Source organism: Larus michahellis, chromosome 21 (assembly GCF_964199755.1).
Source record: "Larus michahellis chromosome 21, bLarMic1.1, whole genome shotgun sequence".
NCBI lineage: Eukaryota > Metazoa > Chordata > Aves > Charadriiformes > Laridae > Larus > Larus michahellis.
This window is the reverse complement of record NC_133916.1, coordinates 5,214,896-5,236,346: the sequence shown is the minus strand read 5'-3', so window position 1 is coordinate 5,236,346 and position 21,451 is coordinate 5,214,896. Positions and strand designations below refer to the sequence as shown.

At 57.9% G+C, this 21,451-nt stretch overlaps 1 protein-coding gene across 2 annotated transcripts in view; it reads left to right on the top strand.

Moving 5' to 3' along the window:
• Nucleotides 1-950: 950 nt before the first annotated feature.
• The window catches only part of BLACAT1 (BLACAT1 overlapping LEMD1 locus), a 35,762-nt gene continuing 15,261 nt past the window's right edge, over nt 951-21,451 (top strand). The window contains exon 1 of one of the 2 annotated variants that reach the window (XM_074564548.1): nt 951-1,057. The gene's annotated coding sequence lies outside the window, so the exon portion shown is untranslated. The remainder of the gene's footprint in view (nt 1,058-21,451) is intronic. The other variant, XR_012584386.1, reaches the window with a different exon arrangement.

Genomic DNA, 21,451 nt, shown 5'->3' with positions numbered 1-21,451 from the left:
TACCCAAGAGACACTGCACAGCTCCTCGTAATCACGCAGGGATTTGTCAAAGGGGTGGACTAATTTCTCATGTTATTACGGACTGCAAATTTTGCGAGGAAAGTGGCTAGAGCTGCAGAGGAAGCTTTCCCAGCAGGGCCCGAGGGGAACGCGGCGACTCCGCCTGTGTTTGCAGAGAGCCTGAGAGAGCAGCCCCGCAGAAAAGCTGGATTCTCGCTTTGCGGCTGATTCAAACGTTCAGCTATTTCACTTGGCAAGATGGGTCCTGCACGGGGCTGACATCTAACAGGTAGGCAGGGGCTGAACAAGGATTCTAGCTGGGCTGCTCTTCCCAGCAACAGCTCTCACCTGCCATAGCATGGGGAGAGGCAGCTTTAAAGGCAGGACGCCCATCTCGCTGTCCTGGCTGGGGCTCAAACGAAGAGCTCCCCGTTAATGAGGAGGAAGTAGGGCGCGGTGGAATCGGGAAGTGCTTTGTTCAAGCCCATACGGAGAGTTGGCACGTAAGGATCTACCGGGGGTTAATGAAAGGCCTGCTAAAGCGCGATGAGAAACCTGCCAGTCGCCATACGAGCCGCCGTCCCGAGGAAATTAAAAATCACGCACCATATGCCGCGCGGCACGGGAGGGAGCGGGGCGTCTCGAGCAGCGTTTGCATCTGCCCGAGCGGCCCCGGGAGGGGGCAGGTGGGATGCACATCGCCGGGGAGGGGGGGGTCAAAACCCGGCCATAACTCGCCTCCGTCCCCCCGCCTTCCCGGCACCGAGCGGGGAAGGACAGTGACGGGGAAATGAGGGGAACGGAGGGGAAGGATGACACATGTTCAGCCCAACCCAGTGGCAGAGCAGCCGGAGAGGCAGAGCCAATAGCTGCTTTTCATGCTCAGTGAGTCTGTCCACCTCCACCCCCCCCCCCCCCTCCCCGAGTCCTTAAGTTGCAGCTTTTAACTACCTCGGTGTTCAAAGAAAATATGATGCTCAGCGTGAACAGAAGGAAGAGCCTGCTGACAGGTAGACAGCATGGACACTGATCCTGGCAGGGCTGGCTGCTGAGAGAGGTACGTGCCTTCCAAGGCAGGGATCCGAAAGCAATCACATTTGGGATGCAAACTCAGAGCAGACTTTAATTTTCCAGCAGGGGGAATATGGAAATCTGGCTCCCCCAAAATGATTCATTCCCCCTTCCCACCACCGCCACCTCCCTTCCCCGGCGTCCTCTCCCCATCCCTCCCAGCACAAACCACTTTGCTGCAGTCTCTCTCCATCTGGGTGCCTAAATGTCGGGGGGTTTAGCGTTCCCGCGTGTGCCGGGGTCGGGAGCGGAGGTTAAGTGAGACGTGGGGAGAGTGGCAGGAGAGAGGGTGGTACCCGTGGGGGTGACGGACCCGGGGCACTGGCAAGGTGGCTTGTGCCAGAGGCTGAGCAGGGATCCCGGAGGGTAAGACCCATCCCTGGGGAGCCGGGTGCTGCCCTGCTCAGCACGCGGGTGCTTGGGGTGCATCCAGGGGCTCCCCCAAATGGGTGCCTTTCCCGGAGAAGGGTGAGATTCCCAGGGGAGGGCGGGAAGGGGATGGGAGAGGCAGTGAAGCAGGGACATCGGCAGAGTTAATCTCCCCTCTCCAGGGGTGTTGAGCTCAAGGAGGACCCCGGGCCAGAGCTGCGTTCGTCTCACCTAAGGCCCCTGCCCTGCACAGGCGCTGGTGTGGGGAGAGGGGAGGGAGAGGGCCGGGGTGAAGGATGCCCTTCCACGCACTATTGCTGGTCATGCGAGCCAGGGCTGCCGTTCGCTGTGTCGGGGAACACCCTCTCCTTTTGCTGGGAGGGTCCCGACCTGCCACTTGGCTTTTGCAGCTGGAGGGTCCCCGACAAATGTCCAGGTGGCACCTCTCTGGGGAGGCAGAGGGAGGTGGAGATGACACCGGTGCGGCAAAGTCCCTTGTCTGGCAGTAGAAGAAAGGGACTTCTCTCCCATTGCCGTGTGGGAGGTGTTCAGGGCTTGCTGCCCCCAGGATTTCTGTGGAATTCGGCCTCACGTTTATAAACACAGAGCTGTTTTCTCAGGCGTGTCAAGGAGAATTAAAAAGGGGGGAGTTGTGTGGATTCCCCAAGAAATCTGCCTGCCTCCTGGGCAGCTCGGAAGAACTTTTGTGGCCTTGAGAAGAAGAGAGGAGCCAGTGTGTGAGTTTGCTGAACCCAGCTTTGGTCCATCCCATCCCGGGGACGGGGATGGAGCAGGGTGCGGAGACCAGGGCTGTTCCCAGCCAGCCATTTCCCATTTCCACCCTCCCTGGTGCCGGAGCTGGTTCCCGTGGCTGTGCGGGTACAAATATTGTCTAACAAATCCTTTCTGGAGATGATGCCATCAGGTGGCGCTTGGGAATAGGCAGCGTCGCCGTGGGAGTCCGGAGAGCAAACACTTGTTGCTGCGAGCTGCACATAGCACGGGGACAACGTGGCACCCAGAGCCACTGGCCACCCAAGCCCACGCCTCCGGCCACCCGGGCCCACACCTCTGTCCCCACCGGCTGCTGGGAGGCGACACAGAAATGGAGCAAAGGCTTTCTGCAGGCGCTGGGAGGGATGCGCAGAGCAGTGGCGGCTGCGGAGACGGGAGGATAAGCGTGAAAAGCTTTTTTCTCTCACCCCTGGCACAGAAAAGTGTGATTTTAATTATAGAGTATTTCTTCAGATTAAGCTGTGTCTGGCATGTGACTTCAGCCCCGTAACCTCCTTGGCAGGCTTTGCTCCATGCACGCAGTGTGAGACGGGTCTCTGGAGGAGGCGGCCCGAGGTAAAAGTTTCTGTGCAGTCTAGAGAGCTTTTGTGTGCTCGGGAACACTGTTACGGTCAGCCAGACGCGTGGGGTGCAGAGCAGAACGTACGTACACCTTTTGTCTTGAGCAACCTGCTGCTCCGGGAGCAGGGCTGCCCTAATCCTACAATGCCCAGAACAACAACAACAGAAAAAGGGAATCGTCCCGCGGGCCAGAGCGGAGCTGGGCTTGGGCACACGTGTGCCCGTCCCAGGGCACTGAGTGAGGTCCACCAGGAGGGTCCGCACATCGCAAGGTCCCGTGCAAAGCTGCCCAGGCCAGGACCGGCTACGGGAGCGTGCAGCGAGGCACGCTCCTGCCCACACTTACCTGCTCTATCCCGGGGGCCACCTCCTCGTGGGCCACCTCCCTGTGGGCCACCTCCCCGCCCCACGGGAGGGGACTGGCCCCGGGGCTCGCGGACAGCATCGGGCAGGGGCAGCTGGGTGGCAGCCAGGACCGAAGCCGCTGGCCACCCTCCAGTCTGGCCGTCTCTGCGCCGGTGCCGCTCCCCAGTGCCAGGGTCAGGGAGGGTTTGTCACCCCCCCGGGGCGGACACAGCCCGGAGCACAGCCCAGCCCTCCCAGCCCCAGGGATAACCTCCCGCTGACTTCAAAGGCAAGGCGTGCTCGGGAGGACAAAGAGAAGCATTGTAACTGATAATGCTCGGGGACGTTATTAGGTGCATAAGTTGTTTTCGGAGATCCCAAACGCAGCAGCATTTTTGCAGCCCACCTTAAGTGTACAGAAAACAGAAGGAAGAAAAGAGCTGCTCCGACTAAAGTAAGAGCATCCACACCAGGGTTTGCATCCAGTTTCGCTACGCTAGATCCGGTGCAACTTCCACTTGGTGACAAAAAAAATCACAGGCACAATCCCAGCTCAGAGGCTGGACAAGACAGTGGGGATTTGGGTGCAAGAGGGTTGCCTGCCGTGACTGCGACGAGCAGCAGCTGAACCAGCACCTTTTAGTGCCCTCCAAGCCGCGGGGCCAGGCTGCCTGGCTCCGGCAGGGGCACCAGGCAGCTCATCCCATGGGGACGAGAGGCCGGCGGCATCGCCCGGGCTCTCTGCGGAGTGCGGTGTTACCAGCAGCAGCCCCGGTTCCAGCGCAAGGGAGCACGTCCCCTGTTAATCAGCATTTAATTAAAGGACATGCTGACATTTGGAAATCAGAAACAACTCTCCTGTGTGGGCTGCCTCTCTCTGCTGCTCGCCTCTTCTCTGAATCACTCCCTGACATTTTGCCAGATTAGGATGTGACTCTCTCTCTCTCTCCCTCCTTCCTTATAAAAATAAATTGAAAAGGAGATGCAAAGCCACCGCTGCTCCTGAGGGAGAGGACGTGGGGACAGGGTTTTGCTGGGGAAAAGCTCCTGTTGTCACTGGTGCTACATTGGTGTCCTACAAAACCCCTGACTGCGGGGCAGGGTCTTCGTGTGGTGGGCACCGCAGGGATGCTGGAGCAGGGGTACTCACTGTGTTGGTATGGGGCAACTGGTTCCTCCTCCCCAAAACCAGACAGAGAGCTGTGTGGGCATGGCAGGTCCCCACAAGAGCCCCAGGTGATGTGTCTGAAGGAATCAAAAGCCGATGGTGTGAATGTCTGGCAGCGGCTGGCGCGCCGGGAGCAGGTTGGACCCACTGGAGAGATGTTCAGCATCTCCGCCTCGGAGCGGCCCCGCTGACGGCATCGCTCCTCAAAGTGGGAGCGACCAAACCCGGGCTGAGGGCAGGACCCTGTGCCATGGCGTGTCTGCACGGGGAAAGGCAGGGCACCCCCGGCTCCCCGCAGCCATGGGGGTCCCCTCTCCCCATGTACAGACCCCCTTTTCCCATCACGTTTCCACCCACCTGTGCCTCACAGCCGGACCCCCCGGCACGGGGGGTTGGGGGGCGATCCCTCACCCGTCCCTCGCCCCGTGCATTACCCGAGCCGTAGCACAGCAGCATCCCGCCTGCGCCGAGGTGCCCCCCGCCTCCCGCACCTTCTGCTGCTCTTGAAACGGGGCCAGCGATTCTGTTTATCTGTTAGCCCATGCCAGAGCTGGTAAAATGCAAACAGCAGTGAGGGATGGGGGAAGAGGAGGGGTAGTGGGGGGGAACCCTCACCGTTCGCTTCCCCTTGGCTGCTCATTTCAACCTTCTTTCAAGCAGAAATTACTCACATTAATCAAGACTGAGAATGTGTTTGCAGCCCTGCAGATTTGGCAGCGCGGAATCAAATTCCATCAGTAGCAGCAGGAGGACGGGAGCCTGTATCTCTGCTGTGCACAGCCTAATAGAGCCATTGCCAGAGGAAATTGGATCTGAGAGCTCCCCTAAATTAATCTACCCTTTAAAAAAATGCCAGGAGATCTACATGACAAATGAGCGCTCGCAACGGAAACTGATGCAAACATCCAGCACATCTGATGAGGGTGCATCTGCCCCTCGGCCAACATCTGCACGGGAAGAGGCACGGGAGCAGCCCCAAGGAGCAGGGGCTCCTGAGGCCAGGGCGGAGGAGCCCCGATGGCCAGTTTGGGCCAAGAGAGCTGCTGGGACAGGGGAGATGTGCGAAGCCATCGCTGCCACTCTGCTGCCGGATAAGCCCCTCTCCTCCTCCCAGCAGGCAGGAGATGTGCCGGAGGCTCATCCCATGCTGGCATGTGCAGCCATGGCTGTGCCGTGGGGCAGCGAGGAGCACCCCTGGAGAAGCCCAGTGGGGCAGAGCCAGGGCCGTGGGGCAGCACCGGGTGCTGCGGTGCCGGGTCCCATCGCCGCCGTGCTGTGGCAGCGGGGCAGGTGGAGGCTCCTGGGGTTCTGGCTCGTTCGTGCCACAGTGCCGGGGCGCAGGTGCCGCAGCTCGCTCCACTTTAATAGAGCTGCTGCTGCTCCAAGGTGATTGCTACTTTATTGGCTTATTTTTAGCCACGCGGCTGAGCTGAGAGTAAGATGGATGGGTCTTGTCTTGGGCGAGACTTTTGCTCGCGGTAGGAGCCTGGGCGCAGGATGGGAGTGATGGCTTTCAACGCTGCCTTGAAAACAGCCGGCGGGAAGCCGGTGCAGAGCAGGGAGCCTCCGCTCCTGCCCCGGGAACAGTCCATAGGGTGGGCATGGACCGGGCCATGCCGGGTATGAGGCTGGGATGAGTTGGTGCGGGATGGCTGCTGCTGGGCAGTCCCCTCCAACGGGGGACCCTCGATACACTTTGCTTGCAGCATCCCCCGGTAAAATCCAAAGACCCCTGTGGTGGTCAGGGTCTTGTCTGCCCTGAGGGTCTCCCATCCCGGGGGTCTGTTTTCTCACCGGTGTTTCTCGGAAGCAATCGGACAGCGGGAATGCTGCTGAGCCTGGCTTCTAGGTGCAGCCAGGTGCTCCCCTGGGAAGGGCTGATCCCAAAAGCTGGTCCAGGCGGTGCGGATCGGAGGAACCCCTCTGCACCGCACACCGCCCTGCTCTGCTCCCACAGGCATGTCCCCTGCGCCCCTCTGTTCATTTTGCAGCCATGAGCAGTGGAAAGCCTTAGCACCTTTGCTCCGCTCTCAGCAGCACGTGATGATGGAATCTTGACCTTTGTTTCCTGGGTTTATTAACTCCCTGCCCCTGTTCGTGCGGACTGAGCAGGGCCAGGAGGCAACGAGACATTTCCAGTGCTGCCTGCGCTCTGCGGGGAGTTTGCACCAGGGAGGGGAGAAGCAAGGCCTGGCTGGGCTGGGTGCGAGGGCTGGGTGTAAGGGCTGGGTGTAAGGGCTGGGTGTAAGAGATGGGTGTAAGGGATGGGTGTAAGGGACGGGTGTAAGAGATGGGTGTAAGGGACGGGTGTAAGGGCTGGGTGTGTGGGATGGGTGTGAGGGATGGGTGTAAGGGATGGGTGTAAGGGGCGGGTGTAAGGGCTGGGTGTGAGGAATGGGTGTCAGGGGTGGGTGTAAGAGATGGGTGTGCGGCATGGGCGTAAGAGATGGGTGTAAGGGATAGATGTAAGGGCTGGGTGTAAGAGATGGGTATAAGGGCTGGATGTGAGGGCTGGGTGTAAGGGCTGGATGTAAGAGACGGGTGCAAGGGTTGGGTGTAAGAGATGGGTGCAAGGGCTGGGTATGAGGGATGGATGTAAGGGCTGGATGTAAGAGACGGGTGCAAGGGTTGGGTGTAAGAGATGGGTGCAAGGGCTGGGTATGAGGGATGGATGTAATGGACGGGTGTAAGGGATGGATGCATTGGGCAAAAGGGTAGGTGCTGTGCACTGATCACTTTGGCCCGGCTGGTCCAAACTTCGTCGAGGAGCCGAGCAGTGTTCATAGCACAGCCCCTTCTCTCCTCTTGGCCCCGGGCGAACGTCCCTGCGAAGTGCCTCGCTATGTGCACGGGCCCCAGGACACTGCGTGTGCGTTGGGTCTGCAAGCTAAATGGTTTCGCGGGATTGCAACTGGGCAAACAAGGCTTTCCGTGCCGTTTTTTCTCCCTGAATAGACGCGCTTCTGTGGGGTTTCGTTGCAGGTGGTTTGTTCAGTTGTCTACACAAAATAAGCAGCCAGGTGCCGGGATATTATGGCAAGGGGAAAGTAAAATACCTGAGTAGGTGGGTAAGAAAGAGCGTGAACTCCTTTAAAAAAATCGCCCCGTGTGTGTGGACAGTGTGTGGCCATAATTGCGTGTCTCTGCCTCCCCCAGCAGCGTGGGACCCGTGCTGCCCGGGGAGCGGTGCCCGCGGGTGCCAGCACGCGTGTGCGGCACGCAGCCCGGTGTGCCGGCATGGCAGGAGCTGCGGCCAGCGAGGCCGCGGGGAATATTGATTCGTTTTACAGTGTAACCTGACAGAGCCTATTCTGGTGAAGTAATGAAGACGGATGATCCCGTCCCCTCGCCACGGTGCTTTGGGGAAGGGGAAAATTATTCACCGCATCCTGGAGGGATGCTCCACGGTCCTCCATGCCTCGCTCTGTGCCTTATCTAATTTCCACCTCTCTTGCTGTTTTTTTTAATTCTTTCCATCCTGATGGCTCTCTGCCTTCCCTTGTCCCAGCACCCCACCGTCTCAGCAGGTGCCGGGAGGTGGACGTGACGGTCGTGCTGGGAGGCAGCTGAGCCTGGTCCAGACCATTTGGGGTGCAGACCTGGCTGCTGGGACGAGCTGGGAGAGGAACTTGTTGCAGATCTCGGCCGCCCGTGGTGGAAATCTCTCCCGCTGGGGCTCACCACAGCTGGAGTTATGACCCAGCCTCACGCCACAGCTCACCTCTCCCTCCTCCTCTGCTTTCATTCCCTGTTTCTTGTTCTTTGCCCCCTGCCTTTGCCTACCCGTGAGCACCCATCTGCACGTGCGTCTCCTCCTCAGGGCTGCTGCCGCGGCCGAGGCAGGCCAGTTGCCCCGGGTGCCCGGTTGCCAGCCCAGTTTGCTGCAAACTCATCCCGGGACCTGTTAAATGTCAATTAAGGGCAGTTCTATGAGGTTGATGAGCTCCTTTCACAGCGTTTTGGAAACCGCAGGCAGTACTTTTTCTTCCACTGACCAGCAGTCGTGAATCCATCTTTATGGTAACACCAGGCTCAAGCATTCGCATGCCAGAAGGCAGTTATGTGCAGTCATAAAAATGATTTAAAATTGGTCAAGGCTTTAAAAGAAAAAAAAAAAAGAAAGCTCATATATTATCAGGTCTTTATTTCTCTTTTAGCTTTTACCCTTTAGGATTAGTTTTTTCAGGCTTTTCTCAACAAACAACACAGTTGGAAACGCTAGACCATTTTTATATAAGAGCTGAGAATCCTCCAGAATCACAGGGCTGCGGGAAGAAAAAAAATATACCAAGTGCTGTAATGCACGAGATACGATCTCCAGAGCTGCCAGCACCCTCTGCAAAGTAACTATCTCCTACCACATCTTCAGAAACCCAACGAGTCTCACCGCTACCTTCCACCGGATCCCCATCGCTTCGCAGACCCAGCGTTCAGAAGGGATCCTCTGGTCTGACCCAAGGCGGGGGTGACGCCCAGCGGCTCCCCCGCTTCCAGCTGAGCTCCAGCCTCAGAAAACTCTGGAGCGAAGATTTCCAGGGATACAGAGCCCCAGTGATTAATTGCAGCCTCTGTTTTAAAACTTTCAGCCTGTTTTTGAGGTGGGATCTCTGGTGTTCCCATCAATGCCCCGTGCACCATCCAGCCAACTTCTTTGAGGTGATAAATAAATTCTTGGACGACCGAGAGGGAAATTGTCCTGTAGCAAACACGTGGTGCCTTTCCAGCCTCAGGAGTTCCCTTGGCTATTCAGGGCAGAGAGATTACTCTTTTCCTCAGCTAAGGGAGCTGCTTTCATTAAAGGTGCAGCTCCATCGTGAGCTGGCCGCAGCGTTAGGGAGGAGGGGAAACCACAGTGCCTCAGAATTTTGAAGAAAATACGTCTAAAAATAAGACACCCCAGGTACCTGCCTGGCTGTTACTGGATGCAAACACGCTACGAGCCCAACGATGAACCGTTCTGCGGTCTGCAGGCCTTCCACCAGCCCTTTGCCGGCCCGCTTTTGGGGTGATTTTTGGGGAATAGCTTTGGAGGGCCGATGTGGGGCAAACCCCAGGCATCAAGGAGCACATCCTCACCTTTCGCAGCCGCCTTTACCTCCTGCTCCCAGCTCACGGCTTCAGCCTAACATCTGGCAAAGTTGTGTACCACGGGCAAAGCGAACATCGCTGCTTATGGCAGACCAGGCTGACAGTTCCTGCGAGATCAGCCCCGCGAGCATCATTTCGTGGTGATAGCTCGCTCACAAAGGCAAGAAATGGAAGCAAATCTTACATGACACATTTATTTTTGTCGTCTATTTATTAGCTCAGAGCAAAAGTCCTGCTGCGCTGCATTATGGGGATTATGCAAATGAGGGACATCAAGACAATTAAAAAAAAGCCCAAGTGAGCACAATGTCAGAGCCGAGCAGATGCTGAGAGACGGCGCAGTCCTCCCTGGCCTGCCGCAGCCCGGCAGCACGGCTGGACCCGCAGCCCCGTGCCCACATCTAACGTGTCGCCTGGTCCAGATGCTCCTGCTCCTCCTCCGGCTCGTGCAGACAACCCAGCCGAGCAGGTCATTAGGCCCATCAGTTAATGAGCTGCCCAACACACCTCCCAGAGCGCTCTCCTCCCACGGGACTTCTGCTGCCCCTTCCCTTTTTGGGGGGCGGGTGCATGGGGCGCATCCTCATCCTTATCCCATCGCAGGCGCCCGCTGCTCTCACCCAGACTGATACAGCCAAAATTAATGGTTAGGCTAATCCCGGTCGGAATTTGGATTTATGGGGCTGCTGAGAGAACTACACACAGCCCAGAGAGCACAGAGGGTCCTCGTCCCCTGCAAGGGACCTCCCGGCTCCCCACGGGAGAGCAGCCCATCGCCCCGTGTCCCGGCGCAGAGTGAGGTAATGCCGGGCTCGTGTCGGGTCGGTCCCTGCCATGGGAGGAGGATCTGGCTCGCTCCGCAGGTCCAAAGCCTGGCTAAATCCCCGCTGAATCACCCCCTGTTACACTGACAGCTCGGGATTTATGAGAGCTCAAGCGGATGGATAGCAATGAGCAGGGGAAAAAAAGGTCCCAAATCTGACTTGTCTCTCCTTCTGCAAGCCCCAGAGGACTCGGGATGTGTGTTTGGGGATTTAATCCTGTCTGAACCCTTCTATTTTGAGACGGAGGTGGAGGGAGAGCTTAAGGCAGCTGAAGTGCATGTCGATAGCTGCATCCAAGCACAGCTCCTGCCCCGGCAGCTCCTGGAAGTGGAAAAATGCCGTTTCCCAAAAGCCCACGGAAGAGCAGAGGCAGGCTGGCGGCTCGGAGACACGGAGAGATGCAGGGAATAGCCAGGGAAACACGCTTCCCTCCTCACTCTGCTAATTGCACCCATTAGGGAAGGAATGCTGCCTCCGATTTTGAGCTATACCAGCTATTTTTAATTTCCCTGCTTGCTGAAAGCACCCACTGGCGCGCTCGGGTGGTGGTGGCTTGGTTTTTTTTACTGGAAACGGGTCTTTCTCCTCCCAGGTCAGAGGCTCTTTTGTGTCTGCCTGGCTGGGAGACGGGGCCGGAGACAAAGCCGAAAAGGAGAAAGCGGGAGAGAGACGAACGAGAGAGATGGGGAGAACCGGCATCCCTGCCCCGGGCGGGGGACAGGCAGGGGGCCGTGGGTACCGGGGCATCCGCGGGTGGGCTGTGCGGGGAAGGGGGAGCTGTCGGGGGAGCGGAGCGGCGGGGATGCAGCCGTGTGCGAGGGCTCCGCGACCCAATGGGGAGAGCGGGAGAGACGGGAGATAATTTATGCACTAACCTCAGATTGGGGTTGCGGGCGGCCGTCCCCAGCCGGCGTGGGAGGGAGGCCTCTCCCCATCGCCCCTTCCACCCGCCTCCGCCCGCCCCGCAACCACACACGCAGCCACACAATCCCCTTCACAATTCGGAAGGCACCTATTCTGCGCCGCTCTGGCGTTGCTGGGCTTTTGTTCCTTCTCTCCCCTGCCGGCGAAGCTCTTCTTCCACTCCGCACGGCGGTGCGCAGCGCTCGGCGGCGTGTGAAGTTGCTTTTTCGCAATCGCCAGCAAAAGAATCGCGGTCCCGCGGAAGTCCCGCGATTGAGGCGGCGGGGAGGAGAGAGGAGGGGGGAAAAAAAAAAAAAAGGAAAAAAAAAAAAGGAGCAAAAAAAAAAAAAAGTAAGACGGCATTTTTCTCTTTCTTTCTTTGTTTGAAGTCTTGCCTGGAGCAGTTGTGTGTGTGAGAATAGCGGTGGGTGCTGCGCGCTCGGGGAACGATGGGCGTTTGTAAGGAGCACACGAAACCGCACACAGGCACCTGCATCCCCCAGCTCCCCTGTGCGCGCGTTACCCGCACACATCCCCCCGGGACTTAAACTCCGCGGGCAGCGCCCGCGTATTTCTTTCCCAAAGAAATTCAAGTCCTTCATCTGTTTATTGTGCATGTTGAGAATGTGTTTATGTATGTCTATGCGAATATATATGTATTTACATCTGTTCGCACTGTGTTGCAGTGTGGCATTTGCTTGCAGTAGTTATATTCTTGTTAATATGTATGTGATTAGCTGGGAAAAAAATGAATTCTCTTTGTTCTAGGTGAGAATAACCACCAAATAGTCAAAATTCATCAATATATGGATGTTTGTGAAGATGTGTGTGTATATATATATATTCCCGTGTATTCACATTACGCAGGTTGACACACAATTACATGCCACGCATGTTAACGTACTTATCAGCTAAATTGCACGTCAGCTCTTTAACTGTTGGATTTCAGTACGAGGTGTGCACTTGCGTGAGTGTTCCTGTGTGCGAATATAAGTTTATGTACATATATGATAAGTTTTCTGTCTTGCTTAGGTACCAGACGTGAAGTGGGGGGGTTTGTGTGGGACTGGGTATGTCTGTGTGTGTGCAAACACTTTTGCATTGTTTGTAACGTGTTGTATAAAATCCGTGCACGAGCCCCCGATTGCGGGCAAAGAGAAACTCTGCCCGGTGCAGAAGAGTATTTTTCTTTCCGAGCGTGAACGGAAGGGCGAAGAGCAGATTTGTTTGCGCTTGTGCTTTGCTGAATGTCATTGAATCCTGCACGAAAACGGCGCGGGGTGCCGGCGCGGTGGGAAGAGCTGGGTGTGCTGGTGGAACCGCAGTTGAGCAATCCTTCCTCCGGCTGCAAACTTGCAGCTCCACCAGCAGCGCTGGCACTCGGCACAGCGGGGAGGGAGGCTCTCCGGGTGCTCTCCGATGAGGTAATCCCCAGGAAAGATAAGGGAAGCGGTGCGTGTATTAACCTGCATGGTGATGTCAGCGAGGGGAAAGGAAATTAATTACTTTGAGATAGGAATTTTCTTGATTTCGGTGTCGTTTGATTCCTGCCGTTATTTCGGACATGCTGGGGTACAGAAACCAAAGGGACTCTGGTGATGGGGGCTGGTGGGGGCTGGGGAGACCAAACAGTTCCCAATGGCTTGTGCAGGGATTTGGGTACCGGCGTACACAGCTTCTGTGTGTCTGTGTGTGTAGTGCCTGGGTGCACTCGCCTGTCTGGACTGCGATAGCCCATTAAGGAGAATAATAATTTTTCTCTGCTGGAAGCCTCAGCGATGGCGAGGAGAGGGGAGGGTGGCAGAGCCCCCCGAGAACCCCTCCGAGGAGCGGGCTGGGGCTGCCCGGAGGCATCCGAGGGATGTCCCCTCCTGGTTTCTGCAGACGTCTGTGTGTCCCCAGGGAGCGGTGACAGCCCTTCAGGAGCAGGGCAGGGTGGGACCGGGGCTGGGACGGCTCCGGGCAGAGAGAACAGGCTCGGGCACAGGCTTGGGGCACCTTCACACTGCGCTTGTGGGTCTCCCCGTGGGGTTCGCCTTCCCCCCAGGTGTGGTTGTCCCTTGGGAGGGAGCGGTGGGACCCTGGTGCCCTTTCCAGCAGGGTGAGCAACGGAGGAAAGGTCTCCAAAGTGGAAAAGAGACACTTTCTCCACCAGAATTTCTCCTCATGCTAATAGGTGTCACATTATGTCACGAGACCCCGGTAACTTGTCAGCAGAACATGACAAATCTCTGGTAACAGTGAACAACAGGGCCAGCAGCAGACGAAACACAAATATCTCACGTCTGCATCACCTTGGACCCGTCACAGAGGATGCATCCATCCATGATGCTCCCCAAACCCCGCCACTCAAGCCGTCCAAACCTGCCCCTAGGCACGGCCGCCACCGCTCCCTCTCCAGGGGCTAATCCATGTGCTGTCTCCTGTTCCAGCCCCACATTCCCCACTCGCGGGGCGCACTGCCCTGCCACGCTGCCTGTTGCACCGAGCTGCTGACGACGGCAGAGAAGAGCCCACGGGCCGGGGTCAGCCCCAGCTCGGCTTTCGGGAGATCTTCCATGGGCTGCCAGCTCAGCGCCACCATGGCAGAGACCCTGCAGAGCCCAAAGCAAGAGGAAGCTTGAGCTCTTGGTGCCTGGGTATAGTTCACCAAACCCCGGGAGGGCGTGAATAGCTGCGTGAGGCTCAAACACCCCTCTGCCTTGCACACACACAGGCGCACAACGGCAGCTCCCACGTGGGTAGACCATCAACCCATCCCAATTCCACCCCAGTCACCCCAGCTGTGGCTAATCCTCTCTAGCCGGCAATGAGGAGCATCTGTGGGGGCAGGTGGGGAGGACCACCCCCACAGCTCTACCAGCATCCCTGCCTTCATCTGCCACCGCTCCTTGTCCCCCTGGCCTCACCTGTGCATCCCGAGGGGAATCCCCAGTGGGGAGCACAGTGGTGTCCTGCATTGCAGCCAGACAGGGCTGCAGAGGACAGACCAGATGGGAATGTCTGCCAGGAATCCTCCGTTGCATGCACAGGTTAAGTCAGGGGGGTCGGGGGAGGTCAGTTCAGTGTGGGGCAGTGGGGTTGGTGAAGGAGGTTGCGATTTCTCTTGGTCGTGCCTGTGCAAATCCCCCCTGCTGGTGAGGAAGAGGGGCCTCAGTGGATATGGGTGGTTAAACCTTCTTCAAACGTGGTGCAAAGCTGTAGTGTGAACTCCAGCTAGGCGCTGGCGGCTGTCTCTGCTCCTGTCCCAGCAGGGAACCGGGTCTGTGGCTTTATGGAACTGTTTGAGCTTGTGTGTGTGATGGTGCAGCCACATGCAAAGGGCGTTTGGGGTCTGGTCTGCGAGGGAAGGGGAAGGGCACCTTAGCGGGTCTGCTTCCCCCAGCACCGCCTGTCAGCAGTGAATTCAGCCCTCATTTATGATGGTGGGAGACGGGTTGTGCTCTTTTCTTCCCAAGCTTGTGGGCAGGGCGATGTCCCTGAAGTCACTGGAGTCACCTGAGGTGGGTTTGAGCCCAGGGAAGTGGCTCCCCAGGGGAGTCGAAGGGGCCACGCTGGTGCGGAGCTGATGGTTATCCTGCCTTCGCTTTCCACCTCTGGACAAAGTGCCCCTGCACCCCCACAGGGCTCTTCCTCACCTTCTCCCTTGAATTCCTCCATCTCTTTGTTCCCTCTGCTCTAGTAGCTCCTGATCACTGAACCGTCCCTGTCAGCCGGGTGCTTTCCCTCTCCCTCCTTTACCAAGTCCAAGTTGCCGCAGACCCGAGGGGAGCAGCGCTCGCCCCACAGCGAGGGACCAGCCCCTGCCCCGCGCGGGATGCTCGGGCTGCAGCCCCCGCCTTGGGGACACCATCCCTCACCAGCCCTGCACGCTGCTCGGGCAAATCGAGACAAATCCCCCCCGCCTCGGCTGCTGCGGCGTCTCCTGCCTCGCAGCCCAGACTTAATTACAGCTGGGGCTGCGGGAGCTGAAATATCTGTGACCAAGAATGTGCTAAAAGGCCCGGGAGGATCTTGTTAGCGAGTGACTTACCTGGATTCCCGAGTTGCGTTTGCCCTCTCTTAATGGGCTGTGTGGCGAATTGATGGCTGGTTTGCAGGAACAGATCTGGGTCATTATCTCGCCCCTTCCCTCGCTGCCTCTCTCATCCCTCCGCCTTGAAAAAAAGCCGGAGGAGACAGCAGCGCTCCGAGGGGTGCAGTGGGACTGAGCTTTGGGGTTCCGCAGGCTCGTATGGGCTGTGACCTGGGACACACAAGTCTTGGAGTCCCATGGCCAGACATGTCCCGCCAAGGGCAGCTCGGCCTCTGCTGAGGACGGATTTATCGGTTTGCGGAGCACAAGAAGCTCCGAGGGGTCAAGCCAAAAGGAATTTAATCTAACTTTTTTCAGCAAGCCGAGGGGGGAAAAAAAAAAATCATCTAGGGTTGGAGAACATTTTGTTTCACCCAGAGAAAAACCTTTCATTCCATTTCCAGTCACCTAAAAACCACGTACTTTTGGTAAGAAGGAAGGAGCGCTGAAGTGGCACGCTGTTCCAAATGGCAAAGCGGGAAGGAACAGCTGCGACTTCTCAGAGCTGGTTTTGTACCCAAAGCCGACTGGTACAAACTAACTGGATTTGCAGAATATTCCTCCTGGCTCAAACTTGCCCGTGCCAGCAAGAATATTTCTGTTCTCCAAAGCAACCTCAGGCACCCATGGAAAAGCCAGTCAGTCCCGCAGGAGCCTGGTTCTGGGATGAGCTGTGCCAGGACAGCTGGAGCCCAGCTCCATCTCCCTCGGCATCTCGCCATCCCCGTTTTCCTATACACTTCCCTGAGTTAGGGAAAGCCAGGCCCTGGAGCACTGGTACCCGCTGGAAGGGGAAAACCCATCTCGTGGGCTGCCGGGTGTCGGGGGGAGGCTGCACCAGTCGTGTCTGCTGTTCTGGAGAGGGGTGGCCTGAGCATCCCTGGGGGCATAAATCAAAGCGCAAAAGTAGCCGAAAATGAAAGGATTTCTTTTCTCTCCTTAAAACAGATCAGACCAGTTTTACGCTGTGTTCTGTGTTTTGGAAGATGCGCATGATTGCGTGCGCACCTGCAAGATTAGGACTATTTTGGCCCTTCCTGAGCCTGTGGATTTTTTCCATGGCTGCCAGCGCGTCCCGAGCAGGGAGCCTGGGCTCCGTCTGGTCTCTCCTTAACGCGCTGCTGCAGCGCTGGCGGCAGCCGCTGCGCACAGGCTGGGATGCTGCGATGGCTGCTGGTGCTGCGAACGCGGGTTTGTGGAACACGTCTCTGGATGGTGCTGTCGACGGTGTGGTCTCACCCTGGGCCGCCTGCGGTGGGGAGCGATGGGGAGGCAGAGCTGCCTTCCTTTCCTGAGCTCACCATTAAGGATGCGCTGCCTGATCCGGGGTGTCGCTCGGCTTACCTGGCCTCCCTTTTCATTGCCTGCAGGAGCTGGGGGACTTATATAGCCTTCTGGAAAGATTCGGGTTGTATCTGTTTTGTGAAAGCAGCTATCAATACAAAATCAGGTGATGAGAAAGGCTGATTAAAATCCATAAATAACCCCCGTATTACCCTATCCATGGGACGTACAAGTGACAGACAGCGTGCGCCTTTAGCTGTACAGAGCATCGACACAACAAATGCTTTTGAGCCTCCTCTTCCCCGAGTAGATGTTTCTATAAAGCAAAAAAAAGTCCAACCATAACGACTTGGAGGACAAGGTAATGCACGCTGAAGGCTGGGAAATGACATTGTTACAATGACAAATATTCTCCGAATACCCAATTCATGATCCTGGGCGCCTTATAAATGTGATTAGTAGATCTAATCTTGCTGTGCTGGAGCCAGTTGTCAAGACAGCTTGAAAATGGATCGTTGTCCAACTCTGACTTCAACTGCTCCCCAAGTTCTAATAGTTAATGCTTAAAAACTAAACAAGAGTTGGGGCCCGCACGCCCTGCCCTGGGGCACGAGCCAGCCTGTGGCTGGGCAGAGAGGGACTGGGGCGGGGGGAACTGCAGATGACCCCCTAAAAAAAGGCTGATTGCGCCTTCTTGGGCTGCAACTAGTGCGGATCTCCGTGGGAAACAAAATTCTTTAGGTGTACCCAGCTTGGCTGGTCTCTGGTCTGCAGTATCTACCCATCCATCTGTCCATCCATCCTTTCCGTTTCAGTTGTGGGGTGTGTATTATTTCCCTCCACCTTGCAGCGGGGACGGAGGCAGCCCCAGGGGCGCTCTGTGCATGTCTGAGCTCTCCCCGCACCTGAGATATGGGCAGGGAGCTGGGGAAGGAGGGGATGAGCCCTGGGAGAAGGGGAAGCAGCGCTGAGAGCCCTCGGTACCAGGGAGGCTTCTCCATGTGCTGTAGTTTTGGGCACTCTTACTTTGGGGACTGTCATTCAGGCACCGCAGGGACCTGCCTGCTCCAAAGGTGATGCCGGCGTTTGCCTCTCTGGGTGCCGGTGGGAGCTGCCGAGCGCAGGGTTTTCTGCGAACAGCTGGAAAGGCAGGAGAATGAGATTTCCAAAAGCACTCGAGTGCTTTTGGGTAGCTGGGATGATTTCCAGCCAGGTTGTCACAGCATCCCAGTGCCCTCCTGGGACTGGCAAAACCAGAGGAAGCCCCGAGTGCCCCTGGCTCCTGAGGGAGCGCGGCAGGTACCTTGCTGATGGCAGCAAAGTACTTTTTAATGCACCGCTCCAAGCGCTGTGAGTCTCTAAGGTGCGTTTGGTGCCTTTACCCTGGATTTTCTGGGGGATCCCAGTGGGGACAAGGTTTCAGAGCAAGTTGGTGCTGCTCAAGCTGTTGCCCTTTTGGGGCAGCCTGGCTGGGGCTAAGGCTGTGGGGACGGGGTGAGAGAGTCCCCAAGCTGCCGCCCGCCTTCCCCAACCTGCCCAAACAGCCCCCACCTCCGGCAAACCCGCGCCTGGGACCAACAGCACGGGGGAGGCTTTGAGCGTATCCAAGATACAGCGGATTTGGGCACCCGGTCAAATGTTCTCATTGTCTGACCCTTGTCCAGACGCCAGTAAAACCCTTTGGGAAATTCCCCCTCCACCCAGCGCACCGGCTTTAATTACAGAAGAGGAATGCGAGGCGCAGAGCCCTGCTCCTCCCGCCTCTACACTCGGCTGAGCGCTGGGCGCCCGCACGTATCCCCCAAAGTTTGGGGTCTGGGAGGGTGGCGGGGCTGGGGGGACGGAGTGGAGGGACCGAGGGGCAATGGGGAAGGACAGCAGCGGAGGCGGGCGCTCGGTGCCTCTGCCCGGCGCTTCCCAAACCCAGGGTGACGAGCGGGGACTTGTCCCCCCCGTCCCACTCTGGCAGCAGTACCCGAGCAGCAGGACATGAGTAATATACATCCCACTGGGGGAGTTAGATCAAAGGCAGTGAAGTAGATACAAGAGGTTTCTGCTTCACAGACCAGAGAGGCTGCAGTTCAATAGCGCCTTTGTTACCGGCTCTCCGGAGCCGGGGATGGAGAAATACCTGACCCCCGCTCCCTCCCTCCGCTCCGGCCCCTCGGTGCACAACCATTTCAAGTATGCGACCGCGCAGCGAGGCTTCGGCGGGGACGCGGCGACGGCAGCGGGAGCAGCCACCAAGGGAGGGGTCGGGGCTTCAAAAATAAGACCCCCTCCCCAGTAGCCAACTGGGGCTCGGAGGCGGTGGGGGCAGCGCTGGGCCAAGCATCCCTGCGGCACCTGGGTTTTTTTGCTGGCGGGGGCCAGGGTGGCACGGGGAGGAGGGGACAGTCCGGGCGATGGCGTGGTGGCTGCCGTCCCAAGGCCCATTGCCGGCTGGCATGGTGCCCTTCCCACGGAGAGGACGCCGCGCTGCCAAAGGTGAGGTCAGACGCGCTCGGCCGGCGGCTCCGGGCTGTCCTCGGGTCCCTGCGGCGCGGTGTGGGGCTGGTGGCTCTCGGACGGGCACGTGCCCTCATGCTCCCATGCTGGGGAGAGAGCCTGGCACCGGAGCTGCCCTGCGGCGGGTGCAGCCTCCTTGGGAAGGTCTCAGGTGCCAAAGCAGAGCCACAGGGCCATATCCCAAAGAGCCACTGAGTTCGGCTCAACAGATTTACCCTTTGAACGTGCGATTCACTGGGGTTGGCTCCTTAGTGCACCCCCGGGACCAGGGGGTGGGTTTGGTGACGGGGCTAGGGGGCAGAGACCCTCGTGGGGCTCCTGGTGTGCGTGCAGCACCCACGGGCACGCACCGGGGCATCTGCTGGGGCCAAACGATGCTCCTGCAGAGCTCGGTGTGTCGGGCTGCCAGCGGGCACAGCGTCCTGTGGAGCGAAGGGGCTGGGAAGGGAGTGTGGCTGTGCCAGAAGGTGGGGCACACGGTGGCCTTTTTTCCTTGCCGTTCGTATATGGGAGTTAAAAGAGAGAAGACCTTGGGAAAACGCCAGTTCAGAGCTACCCGCATGCTTCAGAAGTTTGGTTTGTAGGTCAAAGCCATGCTCGCTGCTACTACCAACCGCAGGGTGCGAAATCCTTCCTACTTCCAAACCTGGTTGCTGTATAGTTTTAAAAACATTGAATTTCCCAAGGATTCTTGCTAGGGCAACAAGAAAGGGAGTTTCCTAGACTCAATAGCAGAGCTGACCTCATCAGCTCCTGGCAATTAGCAGTCACTGTTGCTGAACGAGCCGGCGTCCTGGCAGGGGAAGAGAATAAAGGCAGAGGCCAGCGCTTTCCCAGGGAGAACCTGGGCGGTTTTGGTGCCGCCGGAGGAGCCCCCCCAGGTGCGGGGAGGTGCAGAGGCTTTTGCTAAAGGATAACATCTGTCTCCGGCTCTCGGAGGAGCTGCTGGAGCGGCTCACCTTGTCCTGAGATGCCTCTTTTGTGGGTACGGAGATGGAGGCTCCCCCCGAAAAGTCGGCAGGGGAAGGCAGCAGCGGGGGAAGCGGGCGGGAGGCGGGTTTGCAGCCAGACCTTTCTTTAGCCCTTTGTCTCAGCCGACAAAGGCGGGTCTGTTGGATGCACCTCTCGCCGCTCAGCATCCCCAGGTGAGCTGCCGGGGCCACGGGGTCAAGGGAAGGTTTTCCGTTCCCAGTTCTGCCGCTGGGCGACTCCGTGGCTGTGGGCAAGTCCCTTGGTGGCCCGAAGGGTCAGATTTTCAAAACAGCCACAGGCGAGGGAACAGCTCTACCCCAAGGAGTGAGCTTTCCCCCCTTGCTTGCAGAAGGGATTTACTCCGTGGGCTCCCGGGCTGCGGGGAGGGAAGCGGCTGCCGAAGAGCGAGGTGGTCCTCTGCAGAAAGGGACGCTTGGTCTGCCGGCGTAAATTTGTGCTGCTCCCTTTGCAACCAGAGCGACTACCTGGTTTATAACCCAAGGTTTATCGGGTTTATTGGGCTCCTTAAAAGCAGCGCAAAAGGATGTGACGGGGAACGCCATCTTACTGTCAGAGATCAGGTGGAGCTGTGGCCGGGACAGCAGGAGAGGGCAAATAAACCACTCCATTGCCTGTGCCTTGGGCATGCTGCCATTGATTCAGGCTATGGCATGTTGTCTCTTAAGCATCACCTCTGCTGCAAGAGACTGTTGTCCCTGCAAACACAGTTCGTTACTGTTCGGAGGAGGAAAGGCAGGGCGCTGGGTCCTCCTCCCAGGGTCGGGCCACCGCGCCGGCAGGTTACTGCTGAGGGGACGGACATGGCAGGTTTGGGTCTCTCCTTCCCGACCCAGGAGTAAACCGGGAGTAACCACCCTGCGGTGCTGAGGGGTGTTTTGGGTGGGTGACTCCCCTATTTTTGTAGAGTCGAGCTGGGGGGCTGTGGTCCCCGTGCACGGATGGAGCGGGTCGTGCTCCCAGCTGGGCACGGGCAGGGAGGACAACTTAGAGGGGTTAATTCTTTTTCTCCCCCCTCCTTTCCCTTTTTCCTTTTCTCTCCCCAAAGACCGCTGGCTTATCCTGGGTAAGCCCTCTGCTGTGGTCTATGGCTTTTTATTCCTATGTGATTGCTTTTCCTAACTCATGTAGGGCGAAAAGCCATTGGCTACACAGAGGAGGGACTCCACCTTCCAGGCACCTCTGCAAACCGCACGGACTCCTGATCCCTTTTTAATCACCCATATTTATTTGGTAACAAATAACAAGTGAAAGGGGGCATTGAAGCCTTGCAGGGCCTTAGCAAGACGGATGGGGCAGGGGGTGGTGAGCAGAGGGAGAGACAAAGAGGGACGGGGATGGCGGGGGGCATGGCCTTTCAGGCGCCGTCGTCCCCATTCAGAGCTGAAAGGGCGCTCGGCGGCGCCGGGTGCTGGCGAAGGGGGCTGCGAAGGCGGCGGGAGCGGCTTTTCTTTGGCAGCGAGCTTTTCT